Below are 17,278 nucleotides of genomic sequence, written 5' to 3'. Positions count from 1 at the left end.
AATGGTGTGTTAGTTTCTGCTTTATAACAAAGTGAATCAGCTATACGTACACATATATCCCCATATCTCTTCCCTCTTGCATCTCCCTCCCTCCCACCCTCCCTATCCCACCCCTCTAGGTGGTCACAAAGCACCGAGCTGATCTCCCTGTGCTATGTGGCTGCTTCCCACTAGCTGTCTATTTTACATTTGTGCTATTTTACATATATGTCCATGCCACTCTCTCACTTCATCCCAGCCTTTTAACTTGGCAGTATGTTCAGGAGGAAGCTGGAAAACTCAGTAACAATATGCTGGGCTCAGCCTCCTTCATCACAAAGACAGGGGTGGGGGTGGGCCCTGGATAAAGAGGCCACTCTCCCCAACACACTCACACTTTGGTTAAAACAAAACAAACCCATAGTGTCACGACCTTTCTTGCCTGGGTATGTGCCCTGCCGTGGCCCTCTCCCTGACACGTCCAGCTTGGCACACCCAGGTTTTGCCAGACCTTTGTCATCCTAATAAATGAAGGGAGAGACCTGAATCCTCGTGTTGCTGGTGGAGAAATTGAGGCTCAGAGGAGTTTTTGCATCATTTACTCGATCGCATGATGATTCAGCACGGAGTCAAGCCAAGACTCCTAGTTCTTTATTATACTTGTGCGCAGTCAGTGATGCTTTGTAGAGATCAGTTTACTGGGTGAGGGTGGAGCCTCAACCAACACCCGAGAACTAGAGGAGGTAGGCCAGGGCCCCAGGGAAAGGGTGGGCAGAAGCCTGATGCCCCTCACCCAGGTCTGGGGCTGGCAGGTTTCAAGGTTCATCTGCTTGGTCACTGATTCAGTTATCCATGCCACCAGCACTCACTGAGCTGCTAACACCATGTGCCTTCCTGCAGAGAGACCTGAGTGAACGCTTCCCGTCCAAGGATGGAGAGCGCCAGTTTAGGTGCCCTGTTAAACAGTGAAGGCCCTCTGCCCCTGGTGGGTTTGGGTCCAGCATTCAGTGGAGTTAGAAAGTGGACGAGACCTTCTTTCAGGGTCCCCTCCAGCCCCAGGAATCATCGACTACCAACACGGGGAGATTTTCTGTTCGTTGTCACCTCGGTTTTCAAGCCTATTTGCTGTGAATCCAAAACCCAAGCCCAACACAACTTACTGTTTAAAAAAAAAAAAAAAACATCAAAACGCATCAAATCACCTCTCTTTGTCCCGCATTCCGGCAGCCTTTCTAAATCTGCCTACCTAATTAGCTTCTTCTCCTAACCCAAAATATGATTAAATCTGTATTAAAAATATCTGTGCAGAGTAGGATCAGACACACCTGAGCATTTTCTAAATTTAGCAAAGGACAATAGGCTCTGGGTTACTTTAATTGGGTGCGGGATTGCTGCAGGAATACATTTTAATTTGGATTTCCAGAGCATTTCTCTCTGTCTCCTGCCTTTAAATTGCGTAGCAGGGGAAGGGGGAGCATAATGGGGCCCGTTCATAACTGCCCTCCCTCCCGACTTATCTCGGAGCTGAATGAACAGTGCGCGGCTGGTGGAGGAGGGGACAGGTGGGAAAGGGGTATTCCTGTCTGCTTAGCATGGCTTTGACAAGTATCCAGGCACAAGCGGGATGGGCCGAGCTCTGCAGAGAGAGGCAGCTGTGGGATGCTAGCAGCATCTTCCTTGTCACCCCGCTTTCCCTGGGAGCCCCCAGTAGTTCCCTGTGCTTTCTGGTGCTGGTGGGAGGAGGCGCTTGCTCAGAGCTAGGTAGCCATGCAGTTGGGACAAGCGCTAGACATGAACGATTTCAACCAGATGTGCATCTCCAAGGCACCTGCCCATTCCTTTGCTGAAAGATGAAATAATGCCACTATGGTATCATATGATGGCATCCCGCCTCCCCTCCCCCAGGAGATGCCAAGGCAGGCTTCTTACAGTGGGCTTGAATGACTTCCCTGATTGTACCTATCACCCCCCCATTGCTGGCAAAAGAAAGAAGCCTGGGAGTCCCAGCATCTGGAAACCACTGGGGTGCAGTCAGTCTTGCTTCGTGAGAGCCCTTTACTGAGGAGGTGGGGGGTGGAACCCAGCACGGTGGAGGAGGCCTGGCTGCCCAGGAACCAGAGGTGGGCAAGGTTGGGGACTGGCTGGCTTCCTCTCAGCGTTCTCTACTCCCTGCTGGAATTCTTACACCAGGTGCTTGCCACTGATTTTCAATTTGCAAAGCAAAACAAATTTGCATTAATCGGAAAAATCCACAGGAAAGACTGTTTAGATTTTAATGCAGCTGCCAGGAACCTGTTGGATTCCAAGTTTGCAGGAGGCTCTGTTAACCCTGATGCCATCAGAGGCTTGTTATCTCTCCTCTGAAACAGTCCCGTCTTCGAGCAGAGCTTTCCTCCCCTGGCCCCAGGCTGTGTGGCCTTTTCCCACACACTGGAAGCCAGGGAGGGAAAGCTGCCACGCCACACATCCCATAGCCCACTGTGACATTGCTCCCAGGAAGAGTTGTGAAGGGAGCATTATGAGGTCTATGTGGCACTGCCCTGAGCCCTGGGGCCAGGACACTTGGCGGGGTGGGGGGGGCCTGTGAGCTAGACTCAGCCCCTCTTCTGCGATGTCATTCCCGGCTGGCCCCTGCCTGCTGCCCGCTCTGCCTGGGGGCTTCCTGCTCCCTGTCTGCACATGGCATTCAGACAGTGAGAACTCATCTGAACCTCAACTTCCACAGGTGCAGTCAGGGTGGTGAATTTTTCCCCAAAGCAACTGTGCGATGCCTTCTCTAGCCATACAGGAGTGGACCCCACAGCCTGCTGCCCTGCTTGCGTGCGGCTTCGCTACTGCTTCTCTCTGTGGAGGCTGAGCATTAGGCACTGACGATTCCATGTGTCTGTGCAAAGGAGAGAAGGCACTTAGACAGGAGCTGTCCTGGAGCTCTTTAAGGGCAGGGAGATCCCAGCCAGCTGAGCGTCAGGGGCAGGAGGTGAGCCTCATTCCGGGGCCCCTTCTCCTTCCTGGGCATCATACCCCCCTCCCTCTGGGCCATTCATTCAGTTAACAGATATTTCTTAAGCTCCTATGTGACAGGCACTATTCTAATCATGAACATAGTAGAATAAAGTCCTTACCTTCATGGAGCTTATATCCTAGTGGGGGTTGATAACCTAGAGATACATAAACCAAAAAAAAAAAGAATCCATCGTCAGGTGGTTGTCAGAGCTGGATGAAGGAAAGTAAGTAGAGTTGGAGGGCAGAGCCTGGTAGGCGTCTACCATGCGGCAGGCAGGAAAGACCCCTTGAGAGGAAGCAGTAATTAGTAGTAGTGAGGGAGTGAGCCATGCAGGTGTCTGGGAGGAGGAAATTTCCAGGAGCAGAAGTGCAAGCAGGACCACTCTTTGGGCTCAAAATACCTGGCTGTTTGCTTTGGCTTCCTAGCAAAGAAAAATGCAATGCCAGCCTGGCAGCCAGCAGGTTGATATTAAGAAGGATTATGCTGTGCGTTGACCTAAGAGGGGAGGCTTTGGAATCGGATATACCTAGCCCTGGATCTGTGCACTGACATTGCCAGCTGTGTGACTCTGAGCACATCACTTAACCTCTCTGGGCCTCAGAGTCCTTAGCTGGAAAATAGGGAGATCATGATAGTTTCTATCCCAGAGAGGTATTGTGACAATTAAATAGGAAAAGAGACGTAGAGCACTTAGTGTCATAACCAGCCCATTTAGTAACTCACTAAATGCTATTTGTTGCCTTTGAGGAAAGATAAATGGAGTGAAGGGAGATGCATGTTTAGAAAAGAAAGGATGGAAGGGGAAGAGACCAGGCATCTTCCAAAGGGAACACTTCCTAAAACAGGTCAGCTCTTAAGAATCAGAGCAAATGAACGCCGTTCCTCACCCGGCTGATGATCCAGCGGTGGGGAGCGCATCGCTGCCTGCGTCAGCCCCAAGTGATGAGCGGGATTCAGGGATGCCGATTCTGTTCCCAGGACAGCTTCCTCCTAGAGCAGCAGAGGGAAAGCCAAGCGCCAGGAGAACTGGACCTTGTCCAGGTCTAGCCTGGCTGGCCAAGCCACTTACCCACTCTGGCCTCAGTTTTCTCTTCGGGAGAACGAGGGGAGTGGGATGGCCTCCCAGGGCTCTCCCTGGACCTTTCCAGGGGACAGGCACCTGTGAAGTGGTAAAAGGGTCAGGCTCTGGACCACACACGTCTGATTTTGAGCACAGACCTGCCAGTTCCCAGCTGTGTGACCTTGAATGTATTACTTGCCTCATCTTTAAAAATAGGAGAGCCTTGAAGTTTAAATGATACAATGTGTATCAAGTGCTAACAGTGTCTGGTGTCTGGCACATAATGGCTCAGTAAATTGTAACTGTTACAACTATTCCTTCTCCTGCTACTCTTGTTATTGTTCTTATGCACCATCACAGAGCAGTGGGGCCCACCCTAATGTTCTCCCGGCCCCAACTCACTTTAGGGAACTTTCTGCTATGGGAACCACAAACTGTGGAGGTTAGTTGCACATGAACCATTGGGTACTGACATTAAATAAAATTCAGTGCAAAGTTACCCTGATACATTGTTAATGTTATGCGTAATTGTTTCAGAGCTGCACAATAATTAGGCATAAATGGTAAGCTAGGCATGTAAATGAAAATAATTAGTATATGTAACAATTAGGCAAAGAAGGCATTTTTTGTGATCAGCTGGGAGAAGGGAAGATACTAGGGCTGGGGAAGAGAATAGGATGGGGGAAGGATGCCCAGGCCCCATCCTTTTGTCCCAAATGGGAGGGCTGGTTCCTTTTCAGGTCATATCTGGGCCAAACCCCATCAGCCACCGCTGCCTGCCCCAGGTTCCAATATTAGGCCCTGACCAACCACTTAGCCAGGCACTCTTCAAACCCCGGACTTGTGACAAGCGAAGAAAGAGCACAACGCATTGCCCCTGGGAGTTTCTGGGTGCCCAGGTGGGAAGGGACTCCTTTCTCTATTAGGAGAGTCAGTGCCTAAAACAATACCTGGCGCTTCCAACACATCTGTTGAATGAATGAATGCGTGCTTAGACACGCCTTTGGGGGAAATGTTTGCAACTGAGAACATTGCAAACATGTTTGCAACTGAGAAGTAATGGGAAGAAAGGGAATTGGGGGCTGGGGGAGAAGAAGAGAGGAGGCTAGCGGTGAAACTTTGGGAGGCCCAAGGGCAAAGCGGTTAGGAGTGTGGGTTATGAAGCTAAACCTCGTGGGCTTCATTCCCCGTGCAATTAGCTGTTCTGTGCCTTGCTTTTCTGCCCTGTAAGCTGGAGACAGACTGTGATACAGATTAAATGAGTTAAAGTAGTTAATACATGTAAAGTGCTCAGCCCAGGGCAGGGTACACCATCAGAGCTAAATAAAGCCATTTATTAGCCATTTTTATGTACTTTTCTGTAAATATGGGTGTCTTCCCTGCAACTTAGCGGCAGAGAGGTGGGCGGTTCTGACACATGGGGCCCTTGGAGGAGAGAAAGGACAGGGAGTTGCACGCCTCCCATTAGCCTTCCCTTCGCTGAGCACATATTTACATTACCAAGCACCACGTGCCGGGCCCTATCCCAGGAGCTAGCAATCCAGCAGGGAACAAGACAGGCAAGGTCCCTGCCCTCTTGGAGCTTACGGTATAGGAGGGGCAGGTGGTTCGTAAACGTGAATAAAATACACAGTGTGTCACTTAGTGCTAAGTGCTATGGAGAGAAATTAGCAGGGAGAGGGATTAAAAGGAGCCGAGCGTGGGCGTTGGAACCAAATTGGCTAAAAACAGTGGAAAGGCCACAATCTTTATGCATCTGCATAAGCGTGTGTGTGTACGTTTACTATGTGGATTTTCTGTGAGGATGTTTTAAATCCCAGGCCAGCCGGAAGCCTCTTTCTCCCCACCGCCCAGCCTGGGTTTGCTGGGGAATGCATTATACCGTTCCAGTGTCTTACAGATGGAAAACCAGTGCCAAGTGACCTGCCCAAGGTCACACAGCTTGTTATTAAGTACTGGGCAGATCTCCTTTGTCAATCTAAGAAAACACATTTGTAAAATGATACTTGTTGAGTGTTTACTGGTGAATGGCCCTATGCTAAGTGCATTATTACATTTTTACTTCCTTCAAGGCAGGGGTTCCTATCCCTTTCGCAGATGGAGAAACTGAGGCCCAGAGAGGTTTCGTCACCTTCCAAAGTTCACACAGTTAGAACCCAGGTCTGCTTGCGTCTGACTCCAGAGCCAGACCCTGTCCACCACTAAAACTGTTAGTAAGAATAACCACTGTGATCCCTCCAGGGTTAAATGAGGAATTTGAGTGAGTAATATAGTGGGTAAGAACACAGGGTCTAAATTCATATTCCTGGGATTTAAATCCTGGCCTATCCACTTAGCGGCTGTGTGACCTTGAGCAAGCCTCAGAGCCTCTCGGTGCCTCGTCTGTGCAGTAGGGGTGGTAATAGTAACCTGTCATACTGCTGTGTGAGCATTGAATGAGTTAACCCCTGTAAAAGCACTTAGCACTGTGCCCCGCACAGTGAACACGGCATGCGTCAGCTGTTATTATCAAGAAATGTAGTCACGTCTTCCTGGTGCCCAGCCCCTCCTGCTGGTGGCATAGCCAGCTGACCTGTTTATGGAGTGTGTGGTGAGCCCAGGCAGGGGAGGTGTGGCTTAGCTGGGGTTTTCTCTGATGGGGGCCCCTTACACAGGCAGGACCCGGGGCTGCGATCCTGTCTGTGGACTGCAGCTGACAGCACCCCCTCTGGATCATCTGGGTCCTCTTGCCTCTCCCTCTCAGCACCAGAACATCACTCAGACCCCCAGTTCGAAGCCTGCCACTGTGAAGGGAGAGACAACTTCATGCCCCAGAGAAACCTATCAGTACTGCCAGGACAGAGACCCTGTTTGCAACTGCTCTTGTTCTGCATGTTTCAGTATCGGGCATGATGTGGGCATACATTCTGGAGGTGCTGAATGCCAGCCTATGCCAGTGGCAAGGGGCATGGGCAGCCCTGGAAGGGAGGAGTGAGGCTGGCCAGTGCCTTCCTTGCTCCACCCAATTCCCCACCGGTCGGCCAACTACAGAATCAAGGGGGCATTTGATGTGAGGTCTGAAGCACCACCTGAACATTTCATGCTGGCCCCTGGACATGTGGGGTAGCCCAGGATGTGGAGACAAGATCAGTGAAGGCCTCGGTTTCAAGAGGCTTCACTCATCTCTGCCTCAGAAGCGTTCAGGTACCAAGTGCATCTGCGTGTCAGGTCTGGCTCCTCTGCCAGTAGGAGACAGCGGTCAGGAAGGAGGATGCTGCTGTCCCTCTCCGGGTCATAGCCCGAAGCGATGATTTTTCCTCGAGGGAGATTAAAGAGTCAGGTGCAAGGGAGCCTGTGTCTGGAGGGAAGACAGGTCAGCCTGTTATTTCTCAAGTACATCGTGTCCGGAAATAGCCCAGAGCTGTGGCAGCCCCAACTTTTCCTCCTAAACTAAGATGGTCCAAGGGCACCCTTGCCCTGGCCCTCCAGGTTGGCAAAGTCCTCACGGGGAGGCATTTTCTAAACACAAGGGCCCTCGGTTGCTCTGCTGGGATGGCTGGGCCACTGGGCAGCAGCCCCAGAGCTGAGCTTCCAGCCAAAGGCTTGGTTTCCTACGCACATGTTAACAGGCAGAAAAGAAAAACTCTGGTGCTGAAGTGTGAACTGGAAATGCTTTTGAACAATCTGTTCGGGCCTGATTGAACCCTGGTCTCTGCCTCTCTTAAGTGAGTGATCTGCAGACTCTAATGTTCCCCGGAATCTTCCATGCTCCCTGAGCACCACGTTTATTGCTTTATTATAGCACTTAGCACGCGCTATTGTAATTATTTGTTTGTATGTCCATAATCATCTCTTCTAGGCTGTCAGCTCTGCAGAGGGACAGCTTGCATTACTCACCTCTGTTTCTGCAGCCCCACGGTCACGGCCTGGCACTTGGGGCTCGGTGACTGTTTGTGGAATGGGAAGGAGGCAGAGAGGGAGGGAGATGGGATGCACAGCCCTCCGTGGTCGGGAGCCACTTCCTGTGACCACTCACCGGCCAAGGGAAGCCTGCTTAGGGCTGTGCTAGTGGTCCTTGCCTATGGGAATGTCCCTTGCCCAAGCGACAGCTCGTGAATCCCTCCACGGTTTGAAATCCCAAACCCTGAGCATCTGCCTGGCAGCCTCCCACACCTCTGACCAGCTGCCTCTGGCCAGTGGTGCTCATAGCAGCACTTCTGCCCCCCACTGCCTTCAGGAGGATCAAAGTAAGAAGGGGGCAGGTACCCACCTGTGCAACAAGCCCTGCATCTCTACTGAGGGGCTTGGCGCTTCCGAGGAGGTATTAAGGCCCCCACTGGTTTTTCATTGACACAGAAACATGTGCCGCCTCCTTCGCTGGAGATACAGAAATATATTTCCAAGTTGTTGACCCAGGTGTTATAACGCCGGAGATTAGAATCCTGGAGATGAAAGCGGAAAGGTCACACACACACATACACCACACACACACACACTCACTCCTGTGAGGCTGGCGCTCACTCCCCTCCCTCCCACCAGCCCAGGTTGGATCCCAGCTGAGGACCAACTATACATCAAGGTCCTGGCCTGGAAGCCTCAGTGGGACAGCCACCTGGAGCTTGTCGGAGAACCAGAGGAAGGCGGTTTGGGTAAGCAGGGCACAGAAAGGAGGAGGAATATGCAACGATCTGGGGGCTCATCCTAGCTTTAAAGGACTCAGCCCTTTATTGTGGAATCAGACGGTGATGCCTGTGCTGGGCCAGGAAGCAGACAGGAAACCACCTTGGAATACACGCTGGGTGTTTGACGCCAGGCTAGACCTTCATGCACCCTCGTCTACCCCCATGAGCCCACCCTCTCCACTCTACCGCGTTGATTCTCGAGACTGGGCCTGGGCCAGAGGTCTAAGGGAGTCCTGGAGAAGGTGCCTTGACTCTTGGGATAGTTGAGCTGTAAGGAGCCCTAGAGGCCATACATTCCAACCCCTTATCCTGCTGGTGGGAGGTTGAGAGGTCAGGCAATTTGAACGTGGTCACCCAGCTAGTGTGGGCAGAGCCAGGACAGAACCAGGCCTGTTGACTTTTGGTCCAGAGTCCATTTGGAGTTTTGTGGGGATGATCAGACCTGAGTGTGTGTACCTGGCTTATCCCCAGACATAGGCCTTAAAGGCCAGGCCCATTATTTCTGTTTCTATTTCTTGCAGAGGAGACACTCAATAAACATTGATTGGATACTTTACATCACTATCTCATTGAACCTTCACAACTTCCATATAAAACAGGGATTGTGCTTCTCTATAGATGAGACATTTGTAGCTCAGAGAGGTCAGGTAACTTGCCTGAAGTCACATAGCTACCAACAGCTAAAAACAGAACTTAGAGCCAGATCTGACTTCAGAGCCAAAATATATCTAGCAAATCCTTCCTATATGCCGGATACTGTTCTGATTCCTTGTATGTTCCAACTTAACTCATGCTCCTAATGTCTTATGAGATAAATGCTGTTACTCTCACCCTTTAAAGGCACAGAGAGGTTAAGTATCTTTGCCAAAGTCACATAGCCAGTAATCTTTCTGACTCAGAAGAACTCACTATTAGTAGTGTTCTACATATACTCAGTAAACATTTGTTGGATGAATGAATAGAAGTACAGGAGTAACTGCCGGGGGATCTTCAGCTATGCTCTTAGCACTTGGGGGGCTGGTTCATCAGAAGAATCTCTCCTCTCCCAACCATGACCAGCACCATATCACCTCTCCTCAAAACACAAATTGAAAGCCACTTAGCTGTGCTGGAACTGGGTGGAATCTAAATTTTACCTGACCTCAAGGCAGAGACTCAAGGCAGTTCTTCCTTTCCTCCTGCCAATGCCACCCTGCTCATGAATTAAAGATGCTGCCTGTGGCCATGGCTTCGTAATGGCATCACCTCCTCTGTGTTCATCTCCAACAAATTAGGGCTGCCTAGAAGCACTCTTGGGCTTCAAGGCAACAAATAGTTGGAGACAGAAATGTCTACAGAGTGAGTTTTTCAGCTGCCTTGAGAACAGAACACCCATGACTGTTGCAGTAACTTCGAATTGTTTTAAATCATTGTTTACCCACAGCACTTTCCTGCTATCATTACCACCATAAAGCCTTATATTTAGGCATCTCCGTTATCTCCGTGGGAGCTCAGAGCCCTGGTTTATCCTGTTTATCTTCCTAACAGCTCTGGGAGAGGAGAGGCCAGTATGCTCTTTCAGCTCTTACACGAGAAGGAAAAGTCAGCTCTGAAAATAAGCAGTAACTCCTCCTATCCAAGGCCTCAGACACATTAGGGGGTTGATGGTGCTGTAGAGGGAAAATATCACTGGGAACAGTTGAGAGACAAGTACTCCTCTCAACCTTCGCTCTGCCATTAACTAGCTATGTTACCTTGGGCAAGTCACTCACTGTCTCTGGGCTTCAGTGTAGTGAGAAGTTAGGACTAAAGTGAGTTCTGAATTAAGATGCGGCAGGTGTGAATGCAATCCCTATCAAACTACCACTGGCATTTTTCACAGAACTAGAACAAAAAATTTCACAATTTGTATGGAAACACAAAAGACCCCGAATAGCCAAAGCAATCTTGAGAACGAAAAACAGAGCTGGAGGAATCAGGCTCCCTGACTTCAGACTATACTACAAAGCTACAGTAATCAAGACAGTATGGTACTGGCACAAAAACAGAAAGAGATCAATGGAACAGGATAGAAAGCCCAGAGATAAACCCACGCACATATGGTCACCTTATCTTTGATAAAGGTGGCAGGAATGTACAGTGGAGAAAGGACAGCCTCTTCAATAAGTGGTGCTGGGAAAACTGGACAGGTACATGTAAAAGTATGAGATTAGATCACTCCCTAACACCATACACAAAAATAAGCTCAAAATGGATTAAAGACCTAAATGTAAGGCCAGAAACTATCAAACTCTTAGAGGAAAACATAGGCAGAACACTCTATGACATAAATCACAGCAAGATCCTTTTTGACCCACCTCCTAGAGAAATGGAAATAAAAACAAAAATAAACAAATGGGACCTAATGAAACTTCAAAGCTTTTGCACAGCAAAGGAAACCATAAACAAGACCAAAAGACAACCCTCAGAATGGGAGAAAATGTTTGCAAATGAAGCAACTGACAAAGGATTAATCTCCAAAATTTATAAGCAGCTCATGCAGCTCAATAACAAAAAAAAAAACAACCCAATCCAAAAATGCGCAGAAGACCTAAATAGACATTTCTCCAAAGAAGATATACAGACTGCCAGCAAACACATGAAAGAATGCTCAACATCACTAATCATTAGAGAAATGCAAATCAAAACTACAATGAGATATCATCTCACACCGGTCAGAATGGCCATCATCAAAAACTCTAGAAACAATAAATGCTGGAGAGGGTGTGGAGAAAAGGAAACCCTCTTGCACTGCTGGTGGGAATGTGAATTGGTTCAGCCACTATGGAGAACAGTATGGAGGTTCCTTAAAATACTACAAATAGAACTACCATATGACCCAGCAATCCCACTACTGGGCATATACCCTGAGAAAACCATCATTCAAAAAGAGTCATGTACCAAAATGTTCATTGCAGCTCTATTTACAATAGCCCGGAGATGGAAACAACCTAAGTGCCCATCATCGGATGAATGGATAAAGAAGATGTGGCACATATATACAATGGAATATTACTCAGCCATAAAAAGAAACGAAATTGAGCTATTTGTAATGAGGTGGATAGACCTAGAGTCTGTCATACAGAGTGAAGTAAGTCAGAAAGAGAAAGACAAATACCGTATGCTAACACATATATATGGAATTTAAGGGGAAAAAAATGTCATGAAGAACCTAGGGGTAAGACAGGAATAAAGACACAGACCTACTAGAGAATGGACTTGAGGATATGGGGAGGGGGAAGGGTAAGCTGTGACAAAGCGAGAGAGAGTCATGGACATATATACACTACCAAACGTAAGGTAGATAGCTAGTGGGAAGCGGCCGCATAGCACAGGGAGATCAGCTCGGTGCTTTGTGACAGCCTGGAGGGGTGGGATAGGGAGGGTGGGAGGGAGGGAGACGCAAGAGGGAAGAGATATGGGAACATGTGTATATGTATGGCTGATTTGCTTTGTTATGGAGCAGAAACTAACACACCATTGTAAAGCAATTATACTCCAATAAAGATGTAAAAAAAAAAAAAAGATGTGGCAGATGTGGGTGGTTAGGAGCACTTTATTCAGAAACTGGGGCTTGAATTGTAACTGTGCCGTCTCCTACCTGTGTGGCCTTGGGCAGCGTTCTACATCTGGCTTATCAAAGCCCAAATTCAAACCAGGGAAACAGGGGGGGAATTTAATGCAGAGAATTGGTGACCAGGTGATGAAGAGTGAAGAGCCAGACTGGGGGTGGAGAGGTAACCAGAGATTAGCAGGAAGCCACCCCTCTTAGGGAGAGGCTGTATCACAGGAGGTCTCCCCTTGGCATCACTCAGCAGAAGGGGAAATTATGGTGCCCTGTCTGGAGGGAGACATCACACACAGCAGAGAAAGAAGAGAGAAATACCCTGACTCTGGCTTCCTCTCACCCTTCAATTTTCTGCCAGGGCCTCCCTTTGGCTGAATCCAGCTGGAAACCAATTGGTACAGGAACCCAAGAAATGTAGCTTATGAGGGAATGCAAGGCATGGATCTGAGGACCAAAAGGTGCAGGGCCAGCGCACTCTCCTTGCCTGAGTTTCTTCACCTGTAAAATGGCCTATCTCACTGTGTTGTTGGGAGGACTACATGAGATAATGCATGTAAAGTCCTGGGTGATTTCTCTTAACAATCAGTTGATGAGAACTCTGAGTTCATGCCTTTGTAATTGACTAGGTTTGTATGTGTGTGTTGAGTGCTGCACTTACCATGGGTAGAGGTTGTATTTTCAGAACCAGATGACAAGGGGATACATGGGGAAAGATCTCACTCATTCAACAAACTGAATAACAGAGACTGTGCTAGGCCCAAGGGATACAGGATTCATAAATAAATAAATAAGATCCAGGCATAAACTGTGGGTTAAATGGTAGTTTTTGCAGTCAAATGATTTTTAAAATAAGTTTTAAGTCATTTGCAAAATGAAGGGTTTGGTCCAAAGAGCTCCGGACGAGAGCTCCTGTTTCCCAGATCTCCTGTTTATCCTTCTCTTCATTCTTCTCCTTTTAGAGTCCACACAGTCCCTAACTTCCCTGCCTTATCTGCACTCTGGCTTAATGAGCCCTGAGCATCAAGGATGAGTTTGTTCTTTCATGGACAGGTCATTCTGTTTGTTCCCTGCAGATCCATTTGTATGCTTTGCAGCCTGCCCTGTGCCCTGGGCTGCATCCCTAGTGCTCCCTTGACATGTGGCATCCAGGTGAGTTACTGCAGGTGGGAGGACAGAGAGGCTGGGGTAGTTCCTCCGCTTCCTCACTGCTCTGGGCACCACTCCACAATTAGTGCACGAGCCCGGCAGCCCCTCCTCCCTGGCTCAGCTCTCCATGCTTGCTCCTCTGTTCCTTTGGCCTGGCAATAGTGACAGCCTCTGGCCATTGCTAGTCCCCTGGTATCTCAGCAGCCCTTTTTGGTCCCAGTAATTCTGCCCTCACCTCTGTAAATGGTTTTTTCATCAGAGCCTCTGGAACCAGGTGAAATGGAGTCTGTTAACTGCTTGGCCCTCACTGAGCTCCTCTGAGCTTCTTGAAGCTATGCTGTGGTTTAATGGCAGGTATGAAGGCCTTTATGCCATAGGGCTGGAATACAAAATAGATCTTTAAAACATTTAAACAATAAAAAATAAAAGCAAATTCCAGGGAAACTTTTTTTAGCTGTAGCCTTGGGCAACTTACTCAACCCATCTGAGCTTCTTTCTTCAATTGGTTCACAGAGTTAAGAATAAGCATCGTGATAAAAAGATGATGAGAGATAAGACTCCTTACACTGTGGGGTCATTATAGAGGCTGAATGAGAAATAAATGAGACAACTTGTGAACAGCACTTAAGCAGAGTGGCAGAGAGTAGGAGCCTAGTCGTGCTCGTTTTCCTTGCTCCTGGGGGCATGGATCCTGTCTTTTCCCTCCTGGAATCCCCACTGCTGGGTATGCCAATGCAGAACCTGGCACCGAGTCAGCATCACCAACATGCAGGGTTTGGGGAATGAAGGAGCTTAGATAGGAAGATGCTTTACAGTCTCCTTCCTGGGGCCAGAAGAGGAATGGGGTCAAAGTGAGAAGTGTCTGGACTGTGACCTTTCCCCCAGGGGAGGAGCCCCAGGGCAGGAATGCCGGGGCAGCTGCATGTGGTCACAAAGAGGGAAGCGGTCTGCTGCCCCGGAAGGGGTCAGGGCACACACACAGCTGCGGGTGGCAACGGGGTGGACCTTCCGTGTGAGTGCGGCGTGGTGGAGGGCACAGGTGTACGTGACTGAAGTAGCAGGAGCCCAGCAGAACACACCAGCCCTGAGCAGGACCCGCTCTAGGGGCTCCAGGGGGCCCCTCCAGCTCACACTTGGGCTGGGGTGTTCAGCAACCAGAGACTGTTTCAGAAACAGGAGAGGGAAGAGGAGGGAGCGCCCAGCACGGGTAGGCTTAGGTGCTGCCAAGCAAGCTGGTACTGGAATTATTTGCAGTCCATATGCCAATTTGCTTTGTCATTGCCTGCCTATCTTTAGAAGCCGCTGGCGTATCTAGGAAACCAGAATCTGTTGACTGTGTTTCTTCGGCGTGGAGAGTGTGATTATTTCCCAGAGATGCTGAAGGAATGTGTGAGGTCGGGCGGTGGGAAGACGACCTCTCCTTGCCCCCCACCCGCTCCCCTGTCCACCCACCCCACCCCGGTCAGGACGCACGTGAGGATCGTGCCCACGCGGCTGCACACACTGCCCTTTCACAGGCTTTTTTTTTTGCGCACGGTTGTGAGTCCAGGGTCTGGGTGACCTTTCCCAGATGGAACATCGGCAGGGAGTGGAGGCCTCCGTTTTGGCTCCCAGCTGTCGGGCGGTGGGGTCCTCTGCTCCCTCATGCTCCCCAGGGCATCAGGTAGGCACTGGTCCGGTGGCCTGGGGGCAGAGCTGTCCTTGGCTCCCTATTCCCCAGGAGGAGTAGGAAGCAGAGAGAGGGGATGATGGTACAGCACCAACCTGAGCTCCTAACTAGAACCTTGGAACATTCTCCATCGCCCTCCATCTAGGCTGGCTCCTTCAAGGACAGTGTCATTCGTTCAGACACTGCCTAGGGTCCAGAGCAAAGAGTGGCACTTGTTTCAAATCAAGTCCTAGCAGTCCAAAGATGCCATCTCAGGAGGAAGAGGGCACCAACTAGGCGGGGTTAATCCTTTCATAAGACTCTGGTTGAGGGGACTCCAGCATAGGTTTGACCAGAAGAACTTTAAACTGTGGGACTTTGATTTGATAATGTGTGAATTTGCCCAGCTTGCTGCAGGGACATCATCTAATCAGGATTAGGACCACTTTGGTGAGTGACAAAATGAGGCGCTTAGAATAAAATCCAAACCTTTACAGTTGCTTTCCAGACCTTATCTGATGAGACCCCTGTCTTCTCTCCTAACCCATCCCCTGCCACGCCCCCTTGTCCTCAAGGCTTTAGCCCCTCTGACCTCTTTCCTGTCCTTGCACATGCCGTGCCGATCTCATTCTTGCCTCAGGACCTTTGCACTGGTCGTTGCTTCTGTTTCCCCCAGATCTTCACAGGACTGCCTCTTCTCATCATTCAGGTCTTGTCCATCATTCAGGCAGATAGCATGTCCTTGGAGAGGCCTTCCCTGAACACCACCCAGCTGTGAGCCCACCATCAGCCTCTATTTGGTCCCATTACCCTCTTTTACCTCATTCGTAGCACCTATCATTACCTACATTTATCTTATTCATTATTCGTATACTCATCTACTGTCTGTCTCCCCCATCTAGAATGTAAGCATATTGAGGGCAAGGAATCTGTTTTGTTTACTGCTCCCTCCCCTGCGTCTGGAACAGTGCCTGGCACTTAGTGGGGGCTCAAGAGATTTTTGCTGAATGAATTAATGAATGAATGGGGCCTTATGGTCCAATGATGCCCTGAGCTCAGGCTCTGAGGCTAGTACTGCTCAACACTAGGTGCTCCCATTTGATTTATCATCTCTGCTACCTTGCACAACTTCCCTTTTCATCCCGCAGCTGCTTCTCCCCTGCAGTGCCTTCTACACACACAGCCACTTAAAATGCAGAAACCATTTTAACATTAGGTGGCAAAATCTTGAGGGTGTAACCCATACACAGAGGAATAATCTCAGGGCTCTGATAAACCTGTTCCCCCGTCGCTAGTTGTGTTTCCTGGTTTGTCATTCACTGCCTGCCGCCTGCAAAAGTACCTCCCATTAGTTCCTTTTGCCAGCAAGGGAGCTTAAGTTTTTGTTTTTGTTTCGTTTTTGCCTGGGCCCCATTCAGCCCCCCAGTTTCCTAGTAAAATGACTCTTTCTGTCTCCACTCTTCCCTGATCTCAGGAGCAGCTTCCCTCGGCCCCTCCCAGAGTTCCTGTGCTCCCCGCACCCCACTGCCCAGCACCGTGCGGGCCCCAGCACTTAGTGTAATGTATACAGAGTGTTGCGTGCCTGTCCCCCTACCCTGTAAGACCACGCGCTCTTCAGTGGTGAGGGCTGTGTCTTTTATCTCAGTCTGCCCAACACTGAGTACAGTGTCTCTAAGTCCCCAAGAGATGCCAAGGAAACTTCTTCTCTCCCCAAGCCCCATTCCCATCATTCCTTTTACAACATGCTCTTTGAACCCTATATTTCTCAACGGTTCCAAATCTCTTCCCAGCTCTACTCCCACACTCACCCAAATGACAGTTTACTCAGGTCTTCGTTTTTGGTCTCATCGTCTTCTCAGACAGTTGCTAGCATTGACATCAGCATTTGCACAGCACTTTACAGTTTACAAAGTGGTTTCCTGGTGCAGGATAATTTTGTCATATCCAAGCCGCTTGTATCTCCTCTGGGCTCCTGTCCGGTCAGAGTCTCTAAGTAAACATTTACTGAGCGCTGATTACATGTCATGATTGGATTGGGGTATTTTTTGAGCCTCCTTGTGGGAACCTGCCAACTGTTCAGAGTAGGACAACCTCACAAAAGCAGGGAAAACTATACTCAAGGCCCCTTATTCCTGAGGCCTCAGCGCACCATACCATATTAAGGCCCACTTGCTTCCCGGGCCAGCCTTCTCAT

The 17,278-nt window shown here is 49.4% G+C and overlaps 1 protein-coding gene and 1 long non-coding RNA gene across 3 annotated transcripts in view; one reads left to right on the top strand and one right to left on the bottom strand.

The window, feature by feature from the left end:
* KCND3 (potassium voltage-gated channel subfamily D member 3) overlaps positions 1-17,278 on the top strand; it is a 221,585-nt gene that overhangs the window by 47,228 nt on the left and 157,079 nt on the right. The gene's annotated exons all lie outside the window — the stretch shown is intronic.
* Positions 172-17,033, bottom strand: LOC132435203 (uncharacterized). The gene is made up of 5 exons (XR_009521501.1): positions 16,893-17,033; positions 8,293-8,464; positions 3,871-3,973; positions 3,102-3,137; positions 172-2,863 (listed from the first exon to the last, which is right to left on the bottom strand). It is a non-coding gene; the product is annotated as an uncharacterized lncRNA (long non-coding RNA).

The sequence above is a fragment of the Delphinus delphis genome, chromosome 1, assembly GCF_949987515.2.
Source record: "Delphinus delphis chromosome 1, mDelDel1.2, whole genome shotgun sequence".
NCBI lineage: Eukaryota > Metazoa > Chordata > Mammalia > Artiodactyla > Delphinidae > Delphinus > Delphinus delphis.
Note: the sequence above shows the minus strand (reverse complement) of the source record. Positions and strands in the feature narration are given on the sequence as shown.